The sequence below is a fragment of the Triticum dicoccoides genome, chromosome 2B (assembly GCF_002162155.2).
Source record: "Triticum dicoccoides isolate Atlit2015 ecotype Zavitan chromosome 2B, WEW_v2.0, whole genome shotgun sequence".
In the NCBI taxonomy this organism is placed as follows: Eukaryota; Viridiplantae; Streptophyta; class Magnoliopsida; order Poales; family Poaceae; genus Triticum; species Triticum dicoccoides.
In genome coordinates, this window is record NC_041383.1 from 55,850,393 (window position 1) to 55,866,825 (window position 16,433).

The following is a 16,433-nucleotide window of genomic DNA, read 5'->3' on the forward strand; positions in this document are numbered from 1 at the left end:
CAGCAGCCCGTGGAGGAGTGGAGTCAAACTGGAATCTTTCATTGAAGCCATCGTCTTGAAGATCTGCTTCAGCACTAAGCAGGGTCAAACTCTTCCATGATCGCCAGCAAGTCTCATGAGCAACAAAGGCATTCTTGGTGGCAAGGTTACGAATGCGATTGACATCCACCAAGAGGCTTTGCATCTGTCTCTTGAGCCAATAGTGATGCTTATCCTGTTTCTGATGAAGGGCCACAAGAAGTTCTCGGTCATTGAGAACGCGAGAACGCTTCCGAGGCCTTTGGGCAATGGTGCTTTTAGTGGCTTCAGTAGGTGCTCGATGAGGCAGGCGAGTATTTTCAGCCAATGGATAGATTCGTGTTGTTGCGTGAACACCTTCAATGGGTTGAGTGAAGCTTTGGTGCTCGGCATTCTGAAGACAAAGAGGCCTCTTGGCAGGGTCAGAGTATATAGCTTCAACTGACATATCAACCTCTGGCAAAAAAGATCAGATGATTGTGAGTAGAGGGCTGATAGTTGACAGATGAGTGTCTCTTGATGAGGCGCATAACCCATGGAGCATAAAACTTCAGACCAAATAGGTCAGATCCAGAAGCAGCAAGTTGCCTGATGAAGAATTCTTGAGTATTGAAGCTGATCCCATTGAGAATGTAGAAGACCAAAGTCTTCATAGCTCCTTCAAGCTTGGCCGCTGATGAATGTCCTTTGATAGGCCATAGAGTTCGCCTGATGATATGATATATGGTGCGAGGCAGATACTCAAGGTCTTCAACAAATAACTCTATTGGATATTCAGCGTCAGATGGCAAAGGCTTCATCATGCTCAACATCTAGCTCATATTGGGTTCTGGCTTATGGAAGATGCTCTCCAATGCATTGCGGTGTAGCTGACAATCAGGTTCATATAGCTCTCCAGGAGTGGCTAGCCCTGTAAGCTCGATGATGTCAAGAGCTTTGGCTTCATGATGAACATTTCCGGTCATCCACTCGAGGACCCATGTCTTGATATCTCTGTAGTAGCCGCAAATGTGTAGAGTAGCATAGAATTGAAGCAATAGCTCTTCATTCTAGTGTTCTTTGTCTGTCACAAAGTTGAGCAGACCAGCATCACGAAAGCAATCAAGTGCTACTTCTAAGCACGGCAGTCCAGCAATGGCTTCAGTTTCAAGGTGCATATGAGGGAAAATGCGCCCTTGATCATATAGAACGCAGGAGTAATAGCTTCTCTACTGATAGCACCAGAACCGATCTGATGATATCCTTGGCTTGGAGTAGGGGTTCTTGGCGCTGTCAAATAAGGTATTGTGGCTTTTGAAGCCATTTGCATTGAAGGACCCTGGTGAGTTTGCAGTACCTGGAAACCTTGGCAGTCTTGGCTTGGGCTTCTGGACCTGAGGCCTATGCTCAACATGATAATCAAATTGAGGTCCAGAGGCAGTAGGCGGAGGTACCAGAATGGGCCATCGGATAGTGGTTAGCTGACCATGACTGTATGCTTGCTCGATTGTATGGGGCCTTGGTGGCGGAATAGGAGCAGGGGCAACAGCTGAGGCTTCAGGCTGCACAACAGGTGCTTCAGGAGCAGTTGTCTCATTAGCTTCAGGTGCAGTGGCCTCATTGGCTTCAGGCTCAGTGGCCACATTGGCTTCAGGCACACTGGTAGGTGCAGGCTCCACATTAGCGTCAGCCATGACCACATCATTGGCTTCATTGGCGTTGGTGGTGGTAGCTTCAACATTTTCAACCTCCTCTTGATGAACAGGAGGGTCGGGCACTGGCACGTTCACATCAGGAACAGCTTCTTCAATCACTGGGGGAGTAGGGACACGTACATCTTCTTGATTTTTCTCGGCTGATGCAGCCGGAATGTCTTCAGCAGCTTGTGCTTCAGACTCGGAGACATTCACAGTTGGAGTGGGTTCAGAAAAGACTTGATGTGCAATAGGTGGCCGTTGCACTTCTCCTTCTGGAACGCTCGACAGAGGGACTTGAGGCCTTTGTCCTTTGCGAAGCCTGCGAAATGCTGGCAACGCCTTAGGAGATGGAGTTGGCTGGGCCTCAAAGTCTTCATCTTCTTCTTGCACGGGAGGTGTAGCTTGTTGTTGTTGTTGGGGAGTACTGGGGGAGTCTTGTTGCTGTGGGTGATCAGCCCACGATGCATCCTGAGCAATTGGCGTCAGAGGACGACCAATGCTGATGAGTTTGCTGTTTGTAAGAATAGGAGATGATACCACATTGTGCTCAATCTGAGGAAGAACTTCATCAGCTTCAACATTGTCATCATGACCAATGTCTTCAGCAGCGGTGGGTTCAGCTGCTGGAATATCTTCAGCTTCATGAGCCTCTGTGGAAGCAGGCTCATGGACTACCATCCTTCTTTCTTGATGTTCTGACGCAGGGCGAACCACTGAAATGGGTTCAACAACTAAGGGCTCTGTGGGAGCAGCCCTAGTCTTCTTGATCTTGCGCTTCTTCTTGGAGGGAGCAGCATCAGAGGCTTCAGTATTATTCCTCTTTTTGGCTTCAGCCTCGGTAGCCCTCGTCTTCTTCTGTTCTGAAGCGGTTGTGGTGAGCTTTGGCTTCGAGCCAGTCATGCTGCTTGGGAAGATAATGCGAGGGGCTTCTTGGCTTGAAGGTGCAGGCTGATCAGCAGGAAGCTTCTTATTTTTCTTTGCAGCCATCCTGGGGTCAATGCCAGGACGGCCAAGTGAATTGCGCTTCTCAGCCTCATTGTAGGCAAGCACACACTTATCAGCCAAAATCTTCATGCGTTCTCGAGAGCCCTGAGCTTCTTGGCGCTTCTTGAGAAAAGCTTCTTTAAGCTCATGCAGCATGACCTTGAAGTTTCTGACGTCTTGAACACTTAGCTTGGCCACATGCTTCTTGAATTGAGCCTTCTCATAATCAATCTTGTTCTTCAGCTCAACGATGCGCTGAGCGAGAGGTAGCTCAGAAGCAATGGCGTCATTAAAAGAGACGTTGAGGCCAATTGGAAGCTGTAAATCTTCAAAGCTGAGATTGGGGGTGTCGAACCACTCATCAATGAAGTTGTGGATGATTGCCACATCGAAGAGAGGCAAGTTGTTGAAGATTTCTGCTTCTTCCTTGCTCTTTATCAGCTGCTCAAGGGCATCATCAGCAAGATCTTCATCACTGGACAGATCAATGGGTTCTTCAAGCAGAATGGCGGCAGGAGTCAAGGCTTGATCAGTATGCCTGACAATTTGCTTTTTCTTCTCCGTTCTCTTGGAGACACGGGATTGATCTTCAGACTGCACACTGTCTTCAGGAGGTGTAGTGGCCAGTGGCTTCGCACGAGAAGTTTTTGGAGGTGCTGATTTAGAAGCCTTTTGCTTCTTTTGCTTCTGCGGCTTTGGAGGAGGAGCTGGGGCTTCATCGGAGTCAGCATCATTGTCAGAATGATCCACTCTGGCACCCTGGACCAAGATGTAGGTGATGAGGCCATCGATATTGGAGATGGGGCCAATGACATTGGGTTCAGCATCACGGGAGCCGTCAGCATGAGGAGCAGAGGGACCAGGGTTGAAGTCTAATCCCAATGACTTCTTGTTTTTCTTGGCCGAAGCCACGGCGAACTGGAAGTTGCGCTTGAAGAGAGCATCGTCACGACACCAGAGTAATGAAGTGGGATCGGCGTTCTCAGGCCGAGGTCCATGGACCATGCAAGGATAGAAGCCTTGCTCAATAGCTTTAGCTCTGTTCTTGGGTTGAAGGCCTCGATAGAGAATATCACCCCAAGGTCTCTTGATAGCATTCTTCTCTGCATATTCCTTGGTTACAAACTTGTACTTGAACCATTCTTCAGCCCAATAGCGTCGAATCCATTGGATTCGTGTCTTGCGCTGATGATAAGTTTCTTCAGGGTCTGTCTTGTAGAGCTCTGCTAGATCATCAGGCAGATCTTTGGATGTTCCTTCTCTGTGCTGCCTGCCACCCTTCCTTGCTGATTTTTCTGCAGCCATGAACTTCAAACTGAATGGCTTCAATACGTTCAAAGGCTTCAGAGACTTACGCTTGCTGGTCAAGCAAGAACTGGCTTCAGGAGAATTGATATGATGCTGTAAGTATTCTTTTGATCGAACTCTTTACCATTGTCGTCGGGACCAAGATGGTGTTTGGCTGGCATTGGCATCGTGTAGCCTTTGCAGTCTTCCATTCCAAACTTCTTCAGACAATCTTTGAGGTATTTTTCTTGAGATATGAAGATGTCATTCCTTTGCTGACGAATTTGAAGACCAAGGAAGAACTTCAGCTCACCCATCATGGACATCTGATATTGCTCTTGCATCATGTACCCAAACTCATCAGTATATTTCTGGTTGGTGCATCCGAAGATTATGTCATCCACATATATTTGGCACACAAATAGTTCATCATCATATGTCTTCGTGAAGAGTGTGGGATCGAGGGATCCTGGTTTGAAGCCTTTGCTCTTCAGGAAGTCTTTGATCGTATCATACCATGCACGAGGAGCTTGTTTGAGGCCATACAGTGCTTTGTTTAGCTTGTACACCATATCAGGATGTTTTGGATCTTCAAAGCCAGGTGGTTGAGCGACATATACTTCTTCTTCAATCTTGCCATTGAGAAATGCACTCTTCACATCCATTTGATATAGCAATATGTTGTGATGATTAGCGTAGGCTAACAGTATGCAAATAGCTTCAAGCCTAGCAACAGGAGCAAATGTTTCATCGAAGTCAATTCCTTCAACTTGAGTATATCCTTGAGCCACAAGACGTGCTTTGTTTCTGACGACTTGACCATGCTCATCTTGCTTGTTTCGATATATCCATTTTGTTCCAATAATGTTATGCTTGCAAGGGTCAGGTCGCTTGACAAGTCCCCAAACATTATTCAGCTTGAACTGTTGAAGTTCTTCTTGCATGGCTTGAATCCATTCAGGTTCCATAAAAGCTTCAGCAACTTTCTTGGGTTCTGATATTGACACAAATGAAAAGTGCCCACAGAAGTTTGCTAGCTGTGTTTCCCTTGATCGAGTGAGTGGACCAGGTGCATTGATGCTGTCAATTATCTTCTCTATTTGAACTTCATTTGCAACACGAGGATGAACAGGACGAAGACTTTGCTCTTGCTGATCATTCTCATCATTGGGAGGATTGTCTTCGGTCTGAGCATTGTCTTCAGGTTGATTTGGTGTTGAGATGATAAGTTCCTCTTCAGGTTGTGCTTCAGAAGGCATGATTTCACCAGTTCCCATCAGCTTGATAGATTCACTTGGAGAAGCTTCATCTAGTGTACTTGGCAGGAGTTCTCTTTGTGAACCATTGGTTTCATCAAATTTCACATCCACAGTTTCGACGATCTTATAGAGATAAAGGTTGAAGACTCTGTAGGAGTGTGAATCCTTTCCATAGCCAAGCATGAAGCCTTCGTGAGCCTTAGGTGCAAATTTTGACTTGTGATGGGGATCCTTGATCTAGCATGTAGCTCCAAATACTCTGAAGTAACTGACATTTGGCTTCTTGCCAGTAAGGAGCTCATAGGATGTTTTGTTCAGAAGCTTATGGATGTACACACGGTTGATGATGTGACAGGCTGTATCAATAGCTTCAGGCCAGAACTTTCTTGGTGTCTTGTATTCATCTAGCATTGTTCGAGCCATCTCAATGAGGGTTCTGTTTTTGCGCTCAACGATGCCATTTTGCTGAGGTGTGTATGGAGCAGAGAACTCATGAGTGATTCCCATTGTATCCAAAAAAAGATCAAGTCCGGTGTTCTTGAATTCAGTGCCATTGTCACTTCTGATATGCTTGATCTTCACACCATAATTGTTCATTGCTCGATTGGCGAAGCGCCTGAAGACATCTTGCACTTCAGTCTTGTAAAGAATTATATGAACCCATGTGTATCTTGAGTAGTCATCAATAATGACAAAACCATAGAGACAGGCAGTTGTTGTAAGGGTGGAGTAGTGAGTAGGTCCAAATAAGTCCATGTGTAACAGCTCGAAGGGTTGAGATGTTGTCATGATTGTCTTCGAGGGGTGCTTTGCCCTTGTCATCTTTCCAGCTTCATAGGCACCACAAAGATGATCCTTCTTGAACTTGACATGCTCGATGCCAATGACATGCTTCTTCTTGACGAGTGAGTGTAAGTTCCTCATGCCAGCATGTCCTAGCCTTCGATGCCAAAGCCAGCATTCTGAAGCTTTTGTGAGAAGACATACGACAAGCTGTGGACCTGCTGAGAAATCTACCATGTATAGATCATCTTTTCGATACCCTTCAAAGACTAGAGACTTGTCAGATTCCATTAGTACAAGGCAACAATATTTTCCGAATATCACAATCATGTTCAAGTCACAAAGCATTGAGACAGACATTAAGTTGAAACCAAGGGATTCAACAAGCATCACTTTATCCATGTGTTGATCCTTTGAGATTGCAACTCTACCTAGACCCAATACCTTGCTTTTACCAGTGTCAGCAAATGTGATGTGACTCTTGTCGGATGGACGTAAGGTTGAGTCCATGAGACGACTTCGATCACCAGTCATATGATTAGTGCATCCACTGTCCATTATCCATTCTGAAGCTTTTGGTGATGTACCCTACAGTGCAGTTAGGAGGATAGGCTTCACAAGAGTGTTGTGAAGCATGAGCATTTGACACATATAGGGTTTGTCACAGCTTATATCAAAGTTAGGACATATAGTATGACTGATAAGCAATTCAGATGTGAAGTATATAGAATGACATTTTATCATGCGTCCTGAATGTGTTTTAGGTCCCCAACAATAGTATCGGACGCCATTGATTTGTTGGCTGGAGACCGTATTCTGCAAAAGAGAGTTAGTTCTTCTTTGCCACCCACATCTTCAGGGGTGGCTTAGAAGCAATGAGTCTAAGTGCAGCACCTGAGGATTTTGGCTTTGGAGCCCTAGCAAATAGCCTTGTAGGAGATGAATGATACTCATATGAATAAGCAGAAAAGTTCTTGGTCCTATGAACATAGCGGTTCAAAGATACACGCTCATATTCATAAGTCTGAGCATGATTTCCCTGCAAAACATTGGCGTTAGGGTGACTCGGGTGAGTCCTGTATCTGTATGAAGCCTTTGAGCCATATGAAGCTATAGGTCTGGGGTTTGTCTTCTTCCTTAGTGGTGTCATGACGACATTCACAGGAAGATTCTCAATGTACTGCTTAGGTACCCAGATCTTCTTCATAGGTGGTCCATTCCTGCAGTTAGTACCAATGTACCTGGCAAACACTTCACCATTGTGATTCTTGCACAGCTTATAGTTTGCATCAAAGGATTCATCAATGACAATAGGATTAGCACAGGTAAAACCAGATAAAGTGGATGGATCTACTGAAGGTTCCTTTGCAGCAACCCATGTGGTTTTGGGGTACTGCTCAGGCTTCCAGTACGAGCCATCAACATTCATTTTCCTCTCGAACCCAACACCCTCTTTCCTAGGGTTTCAGTTCAGAATCTGCTTTTTGAGGACATCGCAGAGTGTCTGATGTCCCTTCAAGCTTTTGTACATCCCTGTTTCAAGCAAAGTCTTCAACATAGCATTTTCATCAGCAATAGCAGTGGTATCCTCCGCAGAGGGGTTAGTAACCACGTCAGTAGGTGAAGACAATGAAATAGTAGCAGCAGTGGAACATTCAGCAACAGATGTAGCATTATCACGCTCAATGCATTTTAGACATGGTGGTTCAAATTCATTCTGAGCGGGACTGATCTATTGAGCGCGAAGTGACTCATTCACTTTTTGAAGATCTTCATGAGCCGCTCTCAATTTCTCAAGCTCTTGTTTCCTTTGAAGATAATCATAGGAGAGCCTTTCATAAGTAGTTGAGAGCATTTCATGACGACCTTCAAGTTCTTGGTACTTAGCATGAAGATTTTTTATGCCATCAACTAAGGACTATGAACGTGTCATTTCCGCGTCCAACAGGTCATCGCTTTTGTCTAACAGTTTTTGAGTATGTTCCATAGCCTTTTGTTGTTCAGTTGCAATTTTAGCAAGTGTTTTGTAGCTTGGTTTGGATTCACAATCAGAGTCATCTTCACTTGATGTTTGAAAGTAAGCATCGCGTGATTTTACCTTGGCACCACGTGCCATGAAGCAGTAGGTGGGAGTAGGATCGTCTTCGACATCAGCTTCAGCGTTGGTGTGGAAATCACTATCTTCAGTGTTGAAGATGGACTTGGCGACATAGGCTGTGGCTAGAGCCAGACTTGCTATGCCAGGGTCAGACTCCTCTCCAGACTCCACCTCCGCCTCCTCAGAAGTAGACTCCTCCTCTGAATCCATTTCCTTGCCAACAAAAGCACGAGACTTGCCAGATGAGCTCTTCTTGTACGATGAAGACTTGGAAGAAGACTTAGAAGAAGACTTAGAGGATTTCTTCTTCTTCTTGTCATCAGAATGATATTCCTTGTTCTTCTTCTTCTTCTTCTCATTATCCCACTGTGGACACTCGGATATGTAGTGACCAGGTTTCTTGCACTTGTGGCAGGTTCTCTTCTTGTGGTCATGGGTGGAAGCTTCATCATTCCTTGAGCTAGATCGTGAAGACTTTCTGAAGCCTTTCTTCTTGGTGAATTTCTGAAACTTCTTCACTAGCATCGCAAGTTCTTTTCCAATGTCTTTAGGATCTTCAGAACTGCAGTCAGATTCTTCTTCAGATGAGGAAACAAGTTTTGCTTTCAAAGCACGAGTTCGGCCATAGTTTGGACCATAGATATCTCTTTTCTCAGAAAGCTGGAACTCATGTGTGTTGAGCCTCTCAAGCATATCAGACGGATCGAGTGACTTGAAGTCAGGACGTTCTTGTATCATGAGGGCAAGGGTGTCAAAGGAGCTGTCGAGTGATCTCAGTAGTGTCTTGACGATTTCATGCTTGGTAATCTCAGTCGCGCCAAGAGCCTGAAGCTCATTTGTGATATCAGTGAGGCGATCGAACGTGAGCTGGACATTTTCATTGTCATTTATCTTGAAGCGGTTGAAGAGGTTGCGAAGAACACTGATTCTTTGATCTCTCTGAGTTGATACGCCTTCATTGACCTTGGATAGCCAGTCCTAGACTAGCTTTGAAGTTTCCAGAGCACTCACACGACCATACTGTCCTTTGGTCAGATGACCACAGATAATGTTCTTGGCAGTAGAGTCTAGTTGAATGAACTTCTTGACATTAGTAGGGGTGACACCTTCACCAGTTTTGGGAACGCCGTTCTTGATGACATACCAGAGATCGACATCAATGGCTTAAAGATGCATACACATCTTATTCTTCTAGTAGGGATATTCAGTTCCATCGAAAACGGGGCAAGCAACAGAGACTTTGATTATCCCTGCAGTCGACATAGCTAAACTCCAGGTGGTTAAACCGAATCACACAGAACAAGGGAGTACCTTGCTCTGATACCAATTGAAAGTGCTAGTATCGACTAGAGGGGAGGGGTGAATAGGCGATTTTTATGGAAGTCTTCAAACTTGGAAGTTTCGAAGACAAACAACAGAAATGACCTAGTTAATATGCAGCGGAAGATAAACTACCATAAGCAAGCCATAGTCAAGTATGAAGTGATGTGAAAGTACAGGACTAATAGCAGCTAAGTAGTAAGGATCAGGATGGAAGATAGTATGAAGCCAATCAACAGTAGTAGTCAACCAATGAAGTCAAACAGATACACAGATAGGCAATGACTTCACGAAGACAAACTTAAGTAAAGGATGGAAAGGGATAGAACCAGTCGCTTGTTGAAGACACAGGATTTGTTGGACCAGTTCCAGTTGCTGTGACAATTGTACGTCTGGTTAGGGAGGCTGAGATTTAACTCAGAAGTCCGTGTCTTCACCTTATTCCCCTTGAGCTAAGGACACCCAGTCCTCACCCAATCACTCTGGTAAGTCTTCAAGGTAGACTTCCAAACCTTCACAGACTTCGTTCACCGGCAATCCACAATGACTCTTGGATGCTCAGAACGCGACGCCTAACCGGCTGGAGAATTCACAGTCCTCAAGTGTAATAAGTCTTTAGGTCACACATACAGAAAGACTTCAGTGATGCCTAACACTCTTTGTCTCTGGGTGTTTGGGCTTTGTCCTCGCAAGGATTTCTCTCTCTCAAATGCTTCGAGGTGGGTTGCTCTCAAACGACAAAAGCCGTGCACAAACTCTGAGCAGCCACCAATTTATGGTGTAGGGGGTGGACTATTTATAGCCACAAGGCAACCCGACCTGATTTGTCCAAAATGACCCTGGGTCACTAAGGAACTGACACGTGTTCCAACGGTCAGATTTCAAACACACGCGGCAACTTTACTTGGGCTACAAGCAAAGCTGACTCATCGAGCTCTGGATAAGATTTGCTCTCATTATCTTCACTCGAAGACATAGGATTTGGTTGAGCATCACTTCAGTCACTCTGACTTAGTTCACTTGGACCCCACTTAACAGTACGGTGGTTCCTATGACTCAACAAGGAAGAAAAGGAAACAACGAAAGCACACAGTCTTCGCGCTCCATAGTCTTCGCGTAATGTCTTCACATGTCATAGTCTTCAATATGAATATCTTCTCATACCACCATTGTCTTCAATGTCTTCATACATTTTTAGGGGTCATCTCCGGTAGGTAAACCGAATCAATGAGGGGACACTACCTGCGTTATCCTGCAATTCTCACAAACGCATTAGTCCCTCAACCAACATTGTCGTCAATACTCCTAAACCAACTAGGGGTGGCACTAGATGCACTTACAGCAGATCTGCCACGCAGCGTATCAGACGCTGCAGAGTTCTACCGTGCCCAGGAGGGGAGCTCAACGGAGAAGTTGTTCTGGTCCAAGTATGCCGGGGCCGAACATCCGATGCCTCTGAGTGACCAACTGAAGCAGTTGGTCGAACTCCACAGGGCGGCCGAACTGGCTATGAAAGGTTTTGTAGTCCGTATGTGACCTGGTGAGCTCCTGCCCACTAGCTACTTTGGCCAGATCAAGTGGATGGTGGATGCCTATCCGCGGCTTGAAGTGGTCAAGCAATCCGTTTGCATTGAGGGTGCCCGCCGGGCCTTTGCCCGCGTCAAGGTGCATTGGGGCAAGCTGGATGCGGAGAAGCTGGTCAAGTACGGGCCGCCGGATGGCAAGGCCATCGCCATCCCGAGATGTATTATGATGGTGTTATGAAGGGTGCTCGTGTCGTGGCCGATGAGTGTACCAAGGACACCATTTTTGAATGAATTCACTTCTGTCATGTTTGTAATTTAAAGACGAAGTTACTTGCGCTATGTAGAGCTTTTGTTATTTAAAATATTACCTTCTGTGCGGCTGTTTATAAGATTCTGAAAGTAGGCCAGTCGTCAGCTTCCGATCCCACGTAACTAGTACTGGGGTGTTCGTGGAAAACCCGGACACTCTTTATCCAAATGTTTGGTCCATTAAGGAGGTGTCCGACGCAGCGAACAAGGCCATCGGACTATGCAGCTTTATAACTTTCACTTAGCCATAGAAGTCTACAATTTTAAATTTCGGCAAAGCCCCTAGAATTCGGAAGGCCGAACTAGGGCGCTATACACGCCTAGATCAGACGAAGACGATTTATCGCCTAAAGCGGAAAATCTTTAAGGAATTTAGGACCTCTCGAACAGCGACCAGCTCTCGCCACATCATGCCGGTCAGTTTTCGGCTTTCTCTACTGAGGTGCTTGTCCGGAAGAACTGGGACACAATCGCAGTAGTTCTCCCTGCGCTACCTTAGCCCATATAACGGAACGTAAGGCACCAAAACAAGGGAGCCGGGCTATCCCAACTGTAGACCCAAGACATGATTCGGAGCTGATGCATATAGTGCTATAAGTTCGGGGTGCCGCACTGTTGAAAGTGTTCGGACTTTATTTGCCATAGTACGGGGCGCCATGAGAAGCCCCTGGCAAACTGACCATACCAAGCTATATGGATGCAATATCAAATAAACATTTATAAGAGAAAAAAATGCTCAAATTAGAATAATAAGCTGACGCTATATATAATCTCCCATTGACGAAAAATATGTTTAAGCGTATGTTTACAATGGATGCATTAAGCGAAGATAAAATAGGACTATTTGACATGTCCTATCCAGGGGCAGGCTGTGTACAGATAGATAAAGCAAGTATAATGATCATAAATAGATTCCACCTGGGTATTTCCTTCTGTGCACAACGTCTGTTGCCTCCTTGGATGTCTCTCCCATATAAGTCCGGCAATTCGGCTCTTCTGAGGATGCTGCACTAACGCGGTGTCTTGAAAGGTAAGAGGGAAAGAGTATGAAGGTATTTGGCGGTTACCCGCACTATTGACTGAGTCATTGATGCGCCTCCTCCTATGCCCATGGTATCTTGAGTGCGTAATTGTGTACGCGTGGCATGAATGCTGCTTTGAAGGGGTTTGAGCGGAGGCCGGACTGCTAATCACGCTCTTGGCATTCCTGATGATCCTGTTGGAGGGTGCTCAGGACTCGCTTGACGGTGCTCGAAGTTGTCGCCGGATTGGTTTGTCAGAGTAGGCCGCATTGTACTTCTGCCGCGAGGGCTGCCGTATGCTCTTGTGTTCGAAGGGAGCGGTCCATATTTCCATTGACAGTGATGACCCCGCGCGGTCCTGGCATCTTGAGCTTAAGGTATGCATAATGTGGTACCGCATTGAATCTAGCGAATGCGGTTCGTCCGAGCAGTGTGTGGTAACCACTACGGAAAAGGACGATGTCGAAGATTAACTCTTCGCTCCGGAAGTTGTCCGGGGATCCGAAGACCACTTCCAGTGTTATAGAGCACGTACAACGGGCCTCTACTCCAGGAATTACACCTTTAAAGGTGGTTTTGGTGGGCTTGATCCTTGAAGGGTCAATGCCCATTTTGCGCACTGTGTCCTGATAAAGCAGGTTCAGGCTGCTGCTGCCGTCCGTAAGGACTCGCGTGAGGTGGAATCCGTCGATGATTGGGTCTACGACCAATGCGGCTGAGCCGCCGTGACGGATGCTAGTAGGGTGATCCCTACGATCAAAGATGATCGGACAAGCTGACCATGGGTTGAATTTGGGGGCGACTGGCTCCATCGCATAGACGTCCCGTAGTGCTCGCTTCCGTTCCCGCTTGGGGATGTGAGTGGCGTAGATCATGTTGACCATTTTCACCTGGGGGGGATTTTCTTTTGTCCTCCCGTGTTCGGACGCCGGGGCTCTTCGTCATCGTCGCTGTGCAGCCCCTTGTCCTTGTGTTTCGGTGTTTATTTTGCCGGCCTGTTTGAACACCCAGCAGTCTCTATTGGTGTGGTTGGCTGGCTTGTCCGGGGTGCCATGAATTTGGGACGAGCGTTCCAGTATGCGATCCAGACTGGACGGTCCCTGACTATTTCTTTTGAACGGCTTTTCCGCTGATCGGATTTAGGTCCGCTGAACCCGGTGTTGACCGCCGTGTCTTCAGTGCTGTCACCATTATTCCGTCTCTTATGTCTGCTACATCATGGCTTGCCGTTAGTATCGCGGCCGTCCGAAGTGCCGGAATGTGGCGTGGTGCCGCTGCGAGCCAACCAGCTGTCCTCACCCCGCACAAAATTGGGTCATTAGTGTTGTGAGAGCTGCCATGGACTTGGATTTTTCCTGGCCGAGGTGTCGAGCAAGCCACTCGTCACGGATATTGTGCTTAAAAGCCACCAGGGCTTCGGCACCCGGACAGTCAACTATTTGGTTCTTTTTAGTTAGGAACCTAGTCCAGAATTTCATGGCTGACTCTCCGGGCTGTTGAGTAATGTGGCTCAGGTCATCAGCGTCCGGTGGTCGCACATATGTGCCCTGGAAGTTGTCGAGGAATACGTCTTCCAGGTTTTCCCAACTGCCGATGGAATTTGCTGGCAGGCTGTTTAGCCAGTGCCGGGCTAGTCCTTTGAGCTTAAGGGGAAGATACTTGATGATGTGTAGATCATCTCCGCGAGCCATGTGAATGTGGAGAAGGAAATCCTCGATCCATACTGCGGGGTCTGTTGTGTCATCGTATGATTCGATGTTTACGGGTTTGAACCCTTTTGGGAATTCATGATACATTACTTCGTCAGTGAAGCAGAGGGGGTGTGCGGCGCCTCTGTGCCGGGCTATGTGGCTACGCAGTTCGAATTGGTCTGGGTTGCTGTGTTCGGCCCGGCCGGACTTGTTGATAATGTATCCGCCGTGATGTTCATCGTTGCACGCTGAGGCGTGCCCCCGCGATCCGTAGATCGATCTTGGTTGTCCTGCTCTATTTTCCAGAATATCTTGGAGGTCTTGCCTGTTGCCCTGGGCCGTAGTGTATCGGCATGGGGGTGCGGGCTGGTATTTGGGCTGATATCCTGTTTTATCCCAGCCACGGGGTGGCCGGTCAACCGTTTGGTGCTCGAGTCCATATTCCTCGGCTGCCAGGACTTCAGTCCATCTGTCTATGAGCAGGTCTTGATCAGCTTGGAGTTGCTGCTGCTTCTTCTTCAGGCTCCGTGCAGTGGCTATCCGGTGATATCTCGGGTGTTGTCCGACAGAAGGTCCAGGCCATGCTCGTCGTGACTGTCTGGTGCCCCTGGCGCTGTCCCGAATCCGTCAAAGATCAAGTCTCCGCGGATATCCGCCATGTAGTTCAGGTTTCCGAACCTGATTTGATGGCCAGGGGCATAGCTGTCGATCTGCTCCAGATGGCCAAACGAATTGGCCCGCAGTGCGAAGCCGCCGAACACGAAGATCTGTCCGGGGAGGAAAGTCTCGCCCTGGACCGCGTCGTTGATGATGATTGAAGGAGCCATCGAGCCTGACAGCGACGACACAGAGGAACTCTCAATGAAAGCACCAATGTCGGTGTCAAAACCGGCGGATCTCGGGTAGGGAGTCCCGATCTGTGCGTCAAGGATGATGGTAACAGGAAGCAAGGGACACAGATGTTTACCCAGGTTCGGGCCCTCTCGATGGAGGTAAAACCCTACTTCCTGCTTGATTAATATTGATGATATGGGTAGTACAAGAGTAGATCTACCACAAGATCGTAGAGGCTAAACCCTAAGAGCTAGCCTATGATGGTATGATTGTAATTGTGATCGGCCTTCTAAGGACCAATCTCTCCGGTTTATATAGACACCGGAGAGGGCTAGGGTTTACATGGAGTCGGTTACAAGGAAGGAAATATAATATCCGGATCGCCAAGCTTGCCTTGCACGCCAAGGAGAGTCCCATCCGGACACGGGCCGAAGTCTTGAGTCGTGTGTCTTCACGCTTCAATAGTCCGGACGTTGTACACAGTCCGGCTGTCCGGATACCCCCTAATCCAGGACTCCCTCACTCGAAGTCTTCGATCAAGGAGACTGCATGATCGACGTCGGCCCCCCGAGGAGGCAAAGGGAGGCTGAGGTCAAGGGACACGGCGGCGAACGGTCGCCGACGGCGACGGCGAGAGTGGAGGCGTCGCGGATGCGCTGCCAGAACAACGGCTTCCATGGCACGGTGGACGCCATCGCCCGGTCTTTCTCTCTCTCTCTCTCTCTTCCTCTCTCGCGGCTTCGTGCGGAGAGAGAGAGAGGAGATTCTTTTTTGCGGTGGGCCTAGCAGAAAAAGGAGGAGAGAGAGAGGAGAGAGAGGCTGACTGGTGGGGTATCTCTATGCACATAATAGCGTCGGGCGTCCCAAATGACCCCCGGGGGGGGCTAGGTTTGCCCCGGGACCGCCGGGGCTAGTTTTGTCCAAATCCGGCGAAAAACACCGCCATGGGATGTGACTGGGAGTTTTTTTAACCGCCAGCGCCTGAAAAGTGGCTGGGGGGGTCTCGGGGCCCCTACTGGAGATGCTCTTACTCCCTCTGTTTCTAAATATTTGTCTTTATAAAGATTTCAACACGTGACTACATACGGAGCAAAATGAGTGAATCTACACCTAAAATGTGTCTATATACATAAAAATAAAAAAATAAAAAATCAAGCTACTACTAAAAATCACATCCCGTTAATGACTTTACTTGTGCCAAACTTGCTGCTGTCCGCAAAAACAGAGGTTAAGGCCAACTCCACCGCAAGACCCCATTTTGTCTGGGTGTGTCCGTTTGGGGTAAAACGGACATAGCAGACGGCCCAACGCGTGACCCCATCCATGAAAAACGTCTGTTTCTTGTTCATCTCACCCCATCCCAAGAGCAAAGTTGGTCTGGTTTTGCGTCTGAAACGGACACAAGCGGACACTCGCTGTGTCCTCCTCGTCCGCCCGTCTACTTTTTGCATGCGACCCTGGCCCCCCTGTCATGGGCACAAAGTGGCCCAAGCCTCCATCCCACCCTCTCTCCTTCCTTTCCACCCACCTCCCCACCAACCGTGGCACAGCGGCGAGCACACCGGGGCGCGACGGCGCGCAGCGGCGCGGGGCGTCGGGCGCGGCGGCGAGCGGGCACAACAGCGT